General features: G+C 44.0%; 1 protein-coding gene across 1 annotated transcript in view; it reads right to left on the bottom strand.

Moving 5' to 3' along the window:
- LOC147174831 (amyloid-beta A4 precursor protein-binding family A member 1-like) overlaps positions 1-15,441 on the bottom strand; it is a 115,017-nt gene that overhangs the window by 47,007 nt on the left and 52,569 nt on the right. The window lies entirely within an intron of this gene.

The raw sequence follows: 15,441 nt of genomic DNA, 5'->3' as shown, positions 1-15,441 counted from the left end.
GGTGCGGCCCCACATCCGCACCGCCTCTGCGGACTAAACGCACGCCCACTTTCTCTGAGACCTACCTCCATAAGATATTGACAAAAGTAGCCTTCATCAATAAACATAAACATTCCGTCTAAATGAATTCAAAGCAATCAATTATCCTTCACCAAAGTGCAATGACAATTGGCCATCTTAAAATCCCAGAAAGGGTTCTGCCTGACACTTGTGTAAACTACAAGTACAACAAGCTCACCCTGTGAGCAGCTCGCTCTAGTTTGAGACCCTCTCACGGTAGTCTTTTTTTTTTCCTCCTTCACTATGATTTCTTGCGGCAAAGAGCCATTTTGTTTCAAATGCTTATTGAAGAATTGAACATCCATCCAATTCCCACATGTAAAGAAGACACGGTTGTACTACAACGGCTGGCCGGTCTTGCGTGGCCACACAGCGTTCCGGCTCAGACGACAGGGGTGCGGCAACCACACGGGGAGAGGCAGGGTTTTACTGATCTGGGCGTGTTACTTCCGCATTGGAAAAATAGCCAGCAAAATACCTAATATTTCATTTAAAAATATCGCCATGGTGTCAAAGGTAAGATTTTATCACTATATGCCTATAGTTAACTTAAAATTCTGTGCTGTAATCCCTTTAAGTTCTCGGATGCGTATTTAATGTAAAGTGACACTCATGCTTTACTAACGAACCAGAAGACAATATCGATGTTACACTTACGAGCTATTTTCTGGAGTTGCTGAATAAAATATGCCTCACATCAAAAGATCAATTATCTTTGAGTCACTCCAAGTGACAAGACTGCATTAATTCGTCTCTTGGCTCTCACAGGGGGTTGAGAGTGCCCATGGACACCTCTTGGGGAGCTGTAGCAGCTTTGCTCTGTGCTAATCGCTAACACTGGCACTACCGAGTGCGTTCTCTCAAAGCAGGCTAATCAGTGGTAGTGCGACACAGTCCAAATGGCTCCTCTACTCGAACATTCTGCCTCTTAAACATTATGTATTTTAGCTCTAGTACAGTACAGTGCATTTCTATTAAGTAATTTTGACGTGGACGTTTGTGCTGCATCGCGACTGGAATTCCCTTTGTAGAAGCTTTTATTAATAGTCATTAATCGAGCATTAAAAAAAGAAACTTTCAATTAACGCAATATTGACGCGCTAATTTTGACCCCCCTAATATATATATATATATATATATATATATATATATATATATATAAAATCAGTGTTTCCTACAGATTTGAAATCTACTTGGGTGGATGGACTCCGGCGGTGGGGATGGGAGGCGGGTTGGAACGGAGGTGGGTCTAAGTCCTGTTACTACGTCTCCTCTAGCCTTACGATTCACAAGTGAGTGACGGCGAACTAACGTTACATGCGGATATCCTGTCACAACACGTTTTTTATACATATATGTATGTTAGGGGTGTAACAAAAGACGGTTTTGAGTTTAACGATGCAAGTACGCCGGCACACGGACCAATGAATCGGTCTAAAAATAGCTTGAACGGGCCGATGGCTCGGACAAGACATTCATTATAAATCGGTTTTGTTGCTGAATACAGCTGCTCAAAACATTTTATAAAACAATTGAAACAGTCCAGTTGCGATTGAATCAATGCCATTCGAATTAACTCTTTGACCGCCAAAAACGTTTAATAACGTTCACTATGTTTTTTGGGGGTATTTTGGGACACGGGTGGAGGAAAGCCTTGGCAAGCTGTGCTGAAAGTATCAAGCAGGTCGAGTTAGTATAATGACTATTTTTGGGCACTAGATGGCAGCGATGACTCTCTTTGGACAAGATCGGGTAGGTGTCAGTAGAAGACGTGAGGCGGAGCTAGAGTGTTGAGGGGAGAATGGCTGAGGAAGCGAAAATGGTGACCGGTTGCAAGCAGCTCACGCTTGAGCATTTTTTTCAAAGACGAAAAGCATCGACCAATGCTAAAGAGCACATTGATGATGATGATGGTGACTCTGAGGTTGACGCCGAAGTTGGAAGCGTTGACGCCGAAGTTGGAAGCGTTGACGCGGCGGCTTCGATCACGTTGTAAAAAACGAGCACTTCTGCACAGGCGGACGTTCAATCGGACGATGAAGAGTACCCCGATTCCAATGCATATTCATCGGAGGAGTGGGTACAGTCTGATCACGGAGAAGATACTGGTTCTGGACTACGATGCCACCATGAATGGAGTGGATAAGATGGATCAGAACATCTCTTACCACCCGGTATAGGAACTGAAGGACATGAGGAAGCCAGACGTAACACCAGGCCACCGTATCATGATCCTGAGAGTAGACTTGATGACAACATGGCCAAACACACACTGCAGTATATACCTGCTATTCCCCGGAAAAAAAGGCCGGCAAGAAAGTGCACGCGAAGGGGCAATCGCAGTGAAACTAATCTGTGGTGCAAATCCTGCTGCGTCCTCTTGCACGCAGGGGAGTTTTACACAATATACCTCACAAAAAGAAAAACTGTGTAGTTGAAACATCCACACAATTTTATATAGTACCACAGTTGCACACATTTGTAAATAGTTTGCCAAATTGTTTTGTCAAATTGTTACACTGTTGAATGTAAATAAACTTATTTTGCTTTCTAAAAACACTTTTTCATTGTTGGTGGTAGTGTTTTACAGAAGTAAAGCACTGTTTAGATGTTTGTGGTATCGTTCATGGAAAAAAAAAAGGTGTCAAATTCACTAGAGTGCATGAAATAATATCGTATCACAAAAAGCTTGATTTCTCCGTATTTTGGTCCAAAACAAAGCATTTGGGTGAAACTAACCTATTTTCTATTGTTGATTATTGAAGAACGGAATAAGGGAGAAGCAAACTTTTTTTTCTGATGAAAGATGAGAGTTCAATCTTTCATTTGGTAGTATCTGTGTTTCCATAGTCCAAACACAACATTTTCTGTGGACCTTGAAAGATCAGTCAAAATGCTTAAATCAGCTGGCACCCACATATCCTCTTTTCTGAAAATGATTGGCAGTCAAAGAGTTAAATGTCCTGAATAATAATACAAGTGAGCTGTAAAACTACATTTCCTTGACTCTAAGGCACGCAAAACTTTGCCCGGGAGACCTGTTTGTTTTTGTGTGGGTGAAAAAAAAAGTCACACGAGACTTGTCACAGTTATGTGACGTCAAATAACGCTGGACTCTAAATTTCACAGGCTGCTAGATCTCTGTGTTTGGTCATGCAAGCCATCAATTCTTGAATAAGCATTTGAAACCAAATGGGTCCTTGCCGCAAGAAATCGTGGAAGAGGAGGGGAGCAGAGAGGTTAGAGGAAAGAAGGAGAAGAAAAAAAAGCACCACAGCAGGTTGCGAACCCAAGCCCTGTTGCTTATGGGGCGAGCACACCAGCCAATACACCATCCATTCATTTAAATTCATCAGCGCAAATATTTTACTTGTAGTTTACAACAGTGTCAGCCAATAGATTTTAAGACAGCCAATTGTCATTTCATTGCACTTTGGCATTGCAAATGTGAAGAATAATTGATTGCTTTGAATTCATTTGGACATAATGTTTATTGATAAAGGCTACTTTTGTCATTATCCCATGGAGGGAGGTCTCAGAAAAAGTGGGCATGTGTTTAGTCCGCAGAGGCGGTGGGAGGGTGGGGCCGCACGCAATGACGTCAAACCGTGCCAACTGCTCGTTTTCTCAGGTTGGGAGGGGCTGGTGCTTGGAGAGCAGAATAACCTAGAATTTCTCAAACACTGGCGAATGGAGGAAAACACAACTTTGGTCATGTTTTTGGTGAGGAATTAGTATTTGAACATGGCTAAAAGCTCCAAAAAGTTGATTTTTCATGTTTCAGTCCCTTTAATAACCCGGTTCATTGTTAACGACTTAAGCAATACTGCGTTGTGGAGAATGAGGGCTTTCAGGACATGATAAAAACATTAGCGCCCCCGATAAGATGTGCAACTAGATTCCTGTCTGACAATCACGCAGCAGTGAGTTGTTTTAAAAATTGGTATTGAACGAGTCACACACAGGTAAAAACATAAGCATGTGTTGAGTGGAACACAGCAATAAAGTGCCAGCCCATGTTACTGATAATGAAATATGATAGGTGAGCTATTTTTTCACAAGAAGAACCTTGATAAGCATTAAGTATACATCAAATTATTCACTGCATGTATGGGTAGTATGCAGGAACTGATACTTACTAATTAGGTCTGTAACATGTTGGAACATTACATATGCAAAAATGTTGCTCACTGTTTTCCAAAATAAAAGTAAATGGTTGCAAATGTGCAAATTAAGAGATTTAGATTTAGTCATTCCATTTTAAAATCAAGCCGTCCTTGTATCGGATCGCACCCCACATATCGAGATGCGTATCGAATCGTCTTGATTGGAGAGATTTACACCTCTCATATATATATATATATATATATACACACACACACACACCAGTGACATGAGGTCAGGATAGGCAAGGTAGGCCTAAGTAATGAAAATTGAAACCGTTTTTATTTTTTATTTTATTTTTTACACTACCTATAGGTTTAAAAGTGACAACATTTGGTGATTTTCATACCTCAATTAAAAATGACTCATTACCTCGCCTTGCCTGCAGGCAAAAATGCTGCAAAAATTATCCTCCTAAAGGCACACCGCTACTTTGCTTTTCCCAGCTCTGTCCGCCTAGCGATGTGTGTTCGCGCTTGCGTGGACAGTTTACCAGTAAAAATAAGTCCTTTACGCAAATAGGCAGATTTCTACGCAGCCTTTTTACGTCGCTGTATTATTCCTACGTACGTTCGCACAGTGCATTCGTGAATTCAAAACACACTCAGTGCACAGCATAGCGGTAAAATGGCACCACTCTGGAGAATATAAAACTATTTTTCACGCCTTTCTTTTGTGGGCAAACACCGTCTTTTGAAGGATGGGAGACCAACACCTTAGCTACCGGATCTTCAGCAAAGTAAGGGACAAATAATTATTCGTACTTTTCACAAAGAATGGTGCAAAAGGAAAGATTGGCTTTGTGGATGTGTTTCGATTAACTGGCTTTTTCACTTTACATGGTGTTTGGCATTGCTATTTCTAGCTTGATTTTGTGAGGAATTAGGCTGTTTTACAGGAAAATATTCACTTTATTACATTCTTTCCGGGCGTCCAGGTGGGTTTGAAATTGTTGTGCGGCAAATTGGAGGCTGAGTGCACTGCAATGTTTACTGTGGCTGGGAGACCGCGCACTGTCTGTGACGGTGGCTCAGAACTTTAGCTGAGTCGCAAATGTTGAGCTGCCGCACTGGAGGCGATGGGTACGAACCCCGCTCGAAGTAAAACATAAATAAATAATGCTGAGCAAAAAAAATGTAAGACTTAAAAAGAGATTAATGTTTTTTTGTGTTATTTTCTACCCATACAGAGGAGGCATATGTTAAAATAGTTTGACTGTATGGCATCTTGTATCTGAGTATCAAATATCTCGAGGTTGGGCTGAGTGTCCTCTTGTTTTTGGAAATGAAAATATGGTCACCCTAGGATACTTTGTACACTCGCCTACCGACACACAAATTTGTAATTGGTGTGTGCGTCTCAATTTGCGACTGCCTGCATACCCAAACCTAGAGCTCACTGCACGTCACTGATATATATACTGTAGCAATTTATATATACGATGTGCCTCAAAGGCATTTGATCGCATTAATCATGGTAAGCTTTTTGCAAAATTGCTACAACGAGGGGGTTCCTCCTTACTTTATCCATGTTTTACAGTTGTGGTACTCGCATCAAACAGTGCAGATTAAATGGGGAACTGTAATATCGGATTCTTTCCATGTGACAAATTGGGTGAGACAGGGTGGGGTGTTGTCACCCATGCTTTTTAACCTGTATATGGACGATCTGTCTCAAAGGTTAAAACATTGTAAGATCAGCTGTATGGTGGGGGAAAGGCTTTTTATGCAGATGATCTAGTCATCATGTCACCTTATTCTGCAGGCATTCAGCAGTTACTTAACTCTTTGACCGCCATAAACATTATAAAACGTTTAGTAAAAACCTACGTTGGGGCGCCGAGGACGTTAAAAGACGTTCACTATGTTTTTTTTGTTTGTTTTTGGAAACGGGTGGAGGAAAGCCTTGGGCAGCTGTGTATCAAGTATCAAGCAGATCTAGTTAGTTTAATGACTCGTTTTGGCCCCTAGATGACAGCGATGACTCTCTTTGCACAAGGTTGGGTGGGCCGCCCACCGTGGGCGTCAGTATAAGACGTGAGGCGGAGCTAGAGTGTTGAGGGGACAATGGCTGATGATGCAACAATGGCTGATGAAGCAACAATGGCGACCGGTTGCAAGCAGCTCACGCTTGAGCATTTTTTTCAAAGACGGAAAGCATCGATCAATACTAAAAAGCGCATTGATGTCGACGATGATGATGACTCCGAGCTTGACGCCAAAGTTGGAAGCCTTGACGCGACCATTATGATCACGTAGTAAGCCTCACCGGCTAGCGCTGCTAACGCCGGAAAACGCGCAGCACAACCGACCGGGTACTTCTGCACAAGCGGGCATTCGATCGGGCGATGGAGAGTAGTCGGAAAGCATAGACCAATGCACATTGATAATGATGATGATGGTGAATCCCGAGGTTGACGCCACAGTTGGACGCCACAGTTGGAAGCGGCCTTTATTCTCACGTCATGAAGCCTCACCGGCTAGCGCTGCAAACGCCGGAGCTGCACAAGCGGACATTCGATCGGACAATGAAGAGTACCCCGAGTCCAATGCATATTCATCGGAGGAGCGGGTACAGTCTGATCACGGAGAAGACACTGGTTCTGGACTACGATGCCACCATGAATGGAGTGGATAAGATGGATCAGAACATCTCTTACCACCCGGTATAGCAACTAAAGGACATGAGGAAGCCAGACGTAACACCACCGTAACCGTAACATGATCCTGATATTAGACTTTATGGCAACACACACTGCAGTATATACTTGCTATTCCCCGGAAAAAACGGCCTGCAAGAAAGTGTAGCTTTTGCACGCGAAGAGGCAATCGCAGTGAAACTAATCTGTTGTGCAAATCATGTTGCGTCTCCTTACACGAAGGGGAGTGTTTCACAAAAAGAAAAACTGTCGTTGAAACATCCACATAATTGTAAATAGCACCACAGTTGCACACATTTGTAAATCGTTTGCCAAATTGTTGTCAAATTGTTACACTGTTGAATGTAAATAAAAACGTATTTTGCTATCAAAAAACACTTTTTCATTCTTGGTGGTGTTTTATAGAAGTAAAGCACTATTTAGGTGCATTCGGGTGAAACTAACCATTTTCTATTGTTGATTACTAAAGAATGGAATAAGGTAGAAACAAACTTTTTTTTTCTAATGAAAGATGAAAGTTGAATCTTTCGTTTGGTAGTATGTGTGTTTCCATAGTCCAAACAGAACATTTTCTGTGGACCTTGAAAGATCAGTCAAAATGCTTAAATCGGCTGGCACTGACAGCATCCCTTTTCTGAAAACGTCTGGCAGTCAAAGAGTTAAGATGTGTTCTGAATATGATGACCAATTTGATGTCAAGTTCAATTAAAAAAAGAGTGTAGTAGTAGTTGTGAGGCCTAAAGAGCAAAATAAGAAAAAACTACCCGTGTTTGATCTGTCTGGCGGAGTACTTTCTGTGGTGGATAAAGTAAACTTTCTTGGTCACATCATCAGGAGTGATCTCTCTGATAATGACATTCAAAGACAGTGTTGTAAATTGTATGCACAGGCTAATATGCTGGTACGAAAATTTGGAATGTGCACAGAGAAAGTGAAAATAGCTTTGTTTAATGCCTATTGCACACCGCTCTATACTGCCCCCCTGTGGTGCCGGTATACACACTTTAAATTCAGAAAGCTGCAAGTTGCATACAATGATTCTCTGAGGCTCCTGTTGAAGGTCTCTCGGTGGACAAGTGCCAGCTAGCTGTTTGTGCAGAACAATGTACCCACATTGAAAGCTGTTATACGGAACTCTGTATATACATTATTAATGAGACTCATGGACTCTGAAAATGAAATTGTATATGTTCTTATAAGACCTGAGCACATTAGTGTAAGGTACTCCTCTGTGCTCTGGAGGCGCTAGAGTGCTTGTATCGTTTGTAATTGTATTATCTATTTTTTGTTTGGCTCTTTTAGAAAATGTCATTTGACTGACATTTTTTTATTTTTAAATTGACTGCGGTCAAATAACAAATTTTGCAGGGCAGTAGGGCGCACACTGATTATTTTTAAATAGTAATATTTATGCATTAATCAAGGATGAAAAATGTGACAAGTATACTACCGCTCTAGGAGGGTAATTGAGAATGCAAAAAAAATAAAATACTTAATACATATCTAAAAACATCAATTTGATGCATTTTAAGAGATTAAAATCAAGCAGACTTAAAAGACAGTATCAATGTATAATAAAATATCTATCTATACATGGTCATGTTATGCTATGTAAGCAGGTTTGGGAGGCTTGCTTTTAAATTGTATTCTTCTGATACAGTTTCTCGTTACTTGTTAATTTTTTTTAGTTATTAACGTAATCCAATCACCATACTATTAAAATAATGTAACTTGGACAGTAACAGTGGACCCCAACTATTTGCAGGGGTAGAGACCGGCCAGTATCGCGAATAACGAAAATCCATGTGTAATTGACACCTCTTTGACCGCCAAAAACGTTTAATAACGTTTAGTAAAATCCAAATGAGGGCCGCCAAAGACGTTAAAAGACGTTCACTATGTTTTTTTGGAAACGGGTGGAGGAAAGCCTTGGCCAGCTGTGCTGAAAGTATCAAGCAGATCGGGTTAGTATAATGACTATTTTTGGGCACTAGATGGCAGCGATGACTCTCTTTGGACAAGATCGGGTAGGAGTCAGTAGAAGACGTGAGGCGGAGCTTAGAGTGTTGAGGGGAGAATGGCTGAGAAAGCGAAAATGCCGACCGGTGGCAAGCAGCTCACGCTTGAGCATTTTTTTCTCAAAGAAGAAAAGCATCGACCAGTGCTAAAGAGCACATTGATGACGACGATGATGATGATGGTGACTCCGAGATTGACGCCGAAGTTGAAGCGTTGACGCGGCGGCTTCGACCACGCCGTAAAGCCTCACCGGCTAGCGATGCTAACGCCGGAAAACGTGGTGCGCAACCGAGCACTTCTGCACAGGCGGGCATTCAATCAGACGATGAAGAGTACCCTGAGTCCAATGGATATTCTTCGGAGGAGTGGGTACAGTCTGATCACAGAGACACTGATTCGGACAGTCTTTCATCCTCAGAAGACTGTGAAGGTAAGCACAAACTTGCTATGAGATTTCTAGTAATCTAACTTGTCTAACTTTTCCGGCGAGGTGCTAGCAGCGTGTGTAACGTGAATGTACAATTCATAGATCCTGGATCGTGCTCACAGCGACGTCCCACTGCAGTTTCTACGACAAAGAGAGTTATAAAAAAAGTGTTTTCAATACACTGCAACAACAAAATAAAACAGTCTTTCGATATTATTGTAATTGTATATATTTCTTTCAGCTGTAGCTCATAGGGCTCAAAGTGATGCTTCTCACAGTGAGCAGAATAAAGGTAAAAAGATTATCCAACACAGCACTAATAAAATATTTGATGGTAAATGTCTTCTATAATTTACAGAATGTACATCAACCAGTGGATCCAAGAAAAAAGGTAAACATATATATATATATATATATATATATATATATATATATATATATATTGCATCACACTGATCTAAAATAAATATTATATGATATTGAATATTAAAATTGATATTGCAGATCCCAAAAATTCTGGCTGGCATGAAGCAGGCTGGCAGCCAACCACATTCCCCTTTACTGCGAAACCAGGACCAAGGGGTGCCGCAGCAGAGCTGAATTCGACCCTGCCAGCTGACTTCCTGCAGCTGTTCATCACGGACGAACTTCTCCAGCACATTGCTGACCAGACAAACCTCTATGCACGTCAGTCTATGCAGAAGCAGACTGAAAGTCTGCCACACCGTAGGAGTCGTGCTTGGAAGCCAGTGTCTGTGTCCGAACTAAAAACATTTTTTGCACTCCAATTTCTTACCGGGTATATAAACAAGCCCAGTATAGAAATGTATTGGACTCAAGACGAAATAGAAACGACACCATTTCTATCTATTTTTTTTTTTTAATGCACCACATACACTCAGTGACATGCTTGGGAGGCGGGTGGATCGGAGCGTGGGAATATCATTTCCCTCGGCTCCGGTTCACCTGCTCCTAATTTTAATGCACCACACACACACACACACTTGTATATACACTGGGTGGGGTCACATTCACGGTTTAGGGGTAGAGTTCGCCAGTCGGCGAGCTGGCGGACTCAGTAACAGGGGTTAACTTTCACAAAGAACGCTGGGGTGACGACCGGGGCCTTTCCCCGCTGGGCCTGGAGTTCGGGGGTGTCGGCCGTCCTCCGGTGCCCCCATCTCCCCTTCTGCCCCCGGTGTTCCGTCCCTCCAGGTGTTGCGCTTGCTCTGTCCTGGCAGGGGTCGACGGCTCCCCTCTTTGGTGGAGATTTTCATGCATGCCAGATCCACCACACCAGCATCTATCGAAACTCAGACACAATCTGCTTCCTCCTCAGGTCATTGAATCGGTGGAGGCTGGTGTCTGTGGATCTCACTCGGCTTCGTCTGTCCTTCCTTCCTTTCCTCAGTCTCTCCTTCGGTCTCTTGAGGTCTCCCTGATTTTTTTTTTTTTTTGGGATTTGTTGGAATTTAGATGTTTCTGGGGTTGGGGAAGAATTCTGGTGGGTGGCCCGGTGGGTGGTGTCTGGTCGGTGCTGGATTTCACTTTCCTTTGTTTGTTCGGTTAAAGTGAACGGTATGGGATTTTTTCTAATAGGTTTTTGGTGAGCTAACAAATACACGCACGCACGCACACACGCACACACACACATACATATACAAAATATATATATATATATTTGAGATAAAAAAAAATAAAAATAATAAACGACACCATTTTTCAGTCACGCGATGCCTCGAAACTGCTTCCAGCTCATCTGGAGTTTCTTTCATTTCAACAACAAGAGACACAGTCCAGACGACAAACTATTCAAAATCTATCCTGTTTTCAACCACATTGTCTAGAAATTCAAAGAACAGTTCCAACCCGGGAGGAATGTCTGTATTGATGAGTGAATGATGAGTTTCCAGGGACGTCTTTCATTCAAAGTATACAACCCCCAAAAACCGATAAAATATGGGATCAAGTCATACATCCAATGTGACTCCCAAACGGGGTATTGCTTCAATATGCAACCCTATGTAGGTACCAGTTGTTCTCTGCCTGATACAGTTTTCAATTTACTAGATCGTCTGCCAGGAAATGGGTACACACTCTTTCTGGACAATTTTTATAATTCTATCAGCTTGTGTGAGCGTCTCCTGGCAGCACGTATCAATGTATGTGGAACACTGAGGAATAACAGGGGTGAACCCAGTGACATCACTTGCCTAACAAACACTGGCCTTGGGGTGGGGGAGGTGGGGGACTGATAAGACACAACACAAAGGTTTTGGTTGTGGCATGGCAGGACAAACGTTTGAGGATGGTGTGGCGGAAGGCACAGAAAAAAAAGAGTGCCTTTCCAGAAACCAGTGTGTTCTGGACTACAATGCCACCTTGAATGGGGTGGATAAGATGGATCAAAACATCTCTTACCACCCATTCACGCGGAAAACATTGAAATGGCACAAAAAATGTGTTGCCTATCTTTTTCAAATATGCATGTTCAATGCATATATCCTGCACAAAACTAAAAATCCTGGGAAGTGTCAACACTTTTTGGAGTTTATCCAGCAGGTGGTGAGAGGGTGGCTGTTACCACAAGACAAGGAGGAGGAGGAAGAGGAAGAGGAGGAGGAAGTTGTTGCAAGTATAAAAACTGAAGGACATGAGGAAGCCAGAGGTAACACCAGGTCACCGTATAATGATCCAGAGAGTAGACTTGATGGCAACATGGCAAAACACACACTGCAGTACATACCTGCTACTCCCCAGAAAAAGAGGCCGGCAAGAAAGTGTAAGGTCTGCACGCGAAGGGGCAATCGCAGAGAAACTAATCTGTGGTGCAAATCCTGCTGCGTCCCCTTGCACGCAGGGGAGTGTTACACAACATACCACACACAAAAAAAAATAGTGTAGTTGAAACATCCACACAATTGTAAATAGTACCACAGTTGCACACATTTGTAAATAGTTTGCCAAATTGTTTTGTCAAATTGTTACACTGTTGAATGTAAATAAACTTATTTTGCTTTCTAAAAACACTTTTTCATTGTTGGTGGTAGTGTTTTACAGAAGTAAAGCACTGTTTAGGTGTTTGTGGCATCATTCATGGAAAAAAAAAGGTGTCAAATTCACTGGAGTGCATGAAATAATATTGTTTCACAAAAAACTTGATTTCTCCGTATTTTGGTTCAAAACAGAGCATTTGGATGAAACTAACCTATTTTCTATTGTTGATTACTGAAAAACGGAATAAGGTAGAAACAATTTTTTTTTTTCATTTGGTAGAATCTGTGTTTCCATAGTCCAAACACAAAATTTTCTGTGGACCTTGAAAGATCAGTCAAAATGCTTAAATCAGCTGGCACCCACACATCCTCTTTTCTGAAAATGCTTGGCAGTCAAAGAGTTAAATGCATAGATAACGCTTATGAAGGCAACATTTACAGATTCACACCCAAATAACCTTGCCTTCATATCTCACAAAGTTGCAAGCGCGCGCACACACACTGTCACGGTGTGGTCACGGAGCGGCGTGGTGTCTGTCGGCGTGTGAAGTGGAGGACCCAAAATGCAGGGAGGCAGGAGAACCACAGCAGGAGTGCGAAACTGGCGTGCTTTATTTTACATAAAACACTAACCAGGGTACTGGTTAATGCTAACTAAACAACAAACTGAAAAGATACAAAATCAAAATGACAGACAGAACTCCGGGGGTGACCGTAACAAGCGGCAATGATCCCACGCAGACTGATCACCACCCGGGAATTAAATACACTCACACTAATTGGGTAACTAGCCACACCTGGGGCCAGGCATAAGTGGCTGAGGGCCCGGATTGGTCAACCCGGAAGGGCTGGAACCAACTCAGGACCAATCGGGACCCTCAACCAAAACCAGATCTACCCAGACATGACAGTACCCCCCCCCCCCCCCCCTTAAGGGACGGATCCTAGACGTCCCAAACAAAAGTCAACGTCGGTAGCGGAACCATGATGACGGCTCCGGCGTAGAGGCCAGGGGCTGCAGCGGCACGGGCGAACGGGCTGCAGCGGCACAGGCGATCGGGCCAGGGGCTGCAGCGGCACAGGCGAACGGGCCAGGGGCTGCAGCGGCACAGGCGAACGGGCCAGGGGCTGCAGCGGCACAGGCGAACGGGCCAGGGGCTGCAGCGGCACAAGCGAACGGGCCAGGGGCTGCAGCGGCACAGGCGAACGGGCCAGGGGCTGCAGCGGCACAGGCGAACGGGCCAGGGGCTGCAGCGGCACAGGCGAACGGGCCAGGGGCTGCAGTGGCACAGGCAAACGAGCTGGGGGCCGCTGCCGCACGACGTGCGCCGCCAGAACGGGAACCGGTGGCCCGGTGGCGGCCGCAGGACGTGCGCCGCCGGAACTGGAAGCGGGCGCCGCCAGAACTGGCAACGGGCGCTCAACTAGCGCCGCCGGAAAAAACGGACGCTACGCGAGCGCCGCCAAAACATCGGCAGCCGGCGCTGCAATCAGCGCCGCCGGAAAAACTGCCAACGGGCGCTACACGAGCGCCGCCAGAACTGGCAACGGGCGCTCCACACGCGCCGCCGGAAACTGGAAGCGGGCGCTGCATGCGCGCCGCCGAAACTGGAACGGTACCTGCCTCTTGGTCCGCTGGGTCCGTTTATGGTGGGATCATTCTGTCACGGTTGTGGTCACGGAGCGGCGTGGTGTCTGTCGGCGTGTGAAGTGGAGGACCCAAAATGCAGGGAGGCAGGAGAACCACAGCAGGAGTGCGAAACTGGCGTGCTTTATTTTACATAAAACACTAACCAGGGTACTGGTTAATGCTAACTAAACAACAAACTGAAAAGATACAAAATCAAAATGACAGACCGAACTCCGGGGGTGACCGTGACAAGCGGCAATGATCCCACGCCGACTGATCACCACCCGGGAATTAAATACACTCAAACTAATTGGGTAACTAGCCACACCTGGGGCCAGGCATAAGTAGCTGAGGGCCCGGATTGGTCAACCCGGAAGGGCTGGAACCCACTCAGGACCAATCGGGACCCTCAACCAAAACCAGATCTTCCCAGACATGACACACACGCACGCGTCGTAATTATGACCTAATTACGCTACGATGATGATGATGACGATGCATTATGCCTTGGTCAGACTACAAGAAAAAAGCCGGATTTTGGCCCGACCGACGTGTCGCACATTGTGACATACCTACGTCGTCGTCCTTTTGGTTCCGCAGCATTGACCAATAGCGAGAGGGGGCGAAACGTCAATCAAACACTGACCAGCACGTTATGATGTGTTACGATGCGTTATGCCTTGGTCAGACTACAAGAAAAAAAACAGATATTGGCCCGACCGACGTGTTGCGGACAAACGGGGCATGCCGCGAACGATTTTGAATTGTCTTAACGTAGCGTTTCCCGTGTCGTGTGACACGTTCAACAATTGGTCACCTATTGTCTGGGATGATTCACGACCATCACGACGAAAGTCTAGCATGTCAGAATTTTTGCTCGTCTTGTCGCACAATGTGACATACCTACGTCGTCGTCCTTTTGGTTCCGCAGCATTGACCAATAGCGAGAGGGGGCGAAACGTTAATCACACACTGACCAGCACGTTCTAGCTCCTTAAAAAAAAAGAAGTATTTATCTATTTATTTAATATATGTATTTCTCTCCTGGATATCTCATAGGACTTGGCCAGACAGGTGAACCCCCAAAAAATCAAAAATACCCCACTGAGGCGCTGCTGCTTGAGCTTATATAGCGCAGGCATTGTGCACATTTGTTGACATTTAATATGAGCAACACATACTCTAATAATATCAAAAGTCACATTATTTTTTATTTTATCGACGGGAGCCATGCACATCCCAACATTGCCATCGTCAGGCAACGCCAAATATTCTGACTTTCGTTCTAATATATTTTTTTAAGTATGATTTGGTCATAAGTAGGGATGGGAACATCTTTGGAACAGACATATACAGTATCTTTTTGTAGAAGTCGGGCCGGGCTTTTCTCCCCTTCGAAGGGCGGTTCGGAGTGAATGCGCGTATCAAATGCACTGTACTAAAACAAGTCAAATACGAATTAATATTTAAGCAGTATAAATTGCAC

This window comes from Leptonotus elevatus, chromosome 5 (assembly GCF_054856555.1).
Source record: "Leptonotus elevatus isolate MCC_2025b chromosome 5, RoL_Lele_1.0, whole genome shotgun sequence".
Classification (NCBI taxonomy): domain Eukaryota; kingdom Metazoa; phylum Chordata; class Actinopteri; order Syngnathiformes; family Syngnathidae; genus Leptonotus; species Leptonotus elevatus.
The sequence above is the reverse complement of the archived record's forward strand: the minus strand, read 5'-3'. Positions and strand labels throughout refer to the sequence as shown.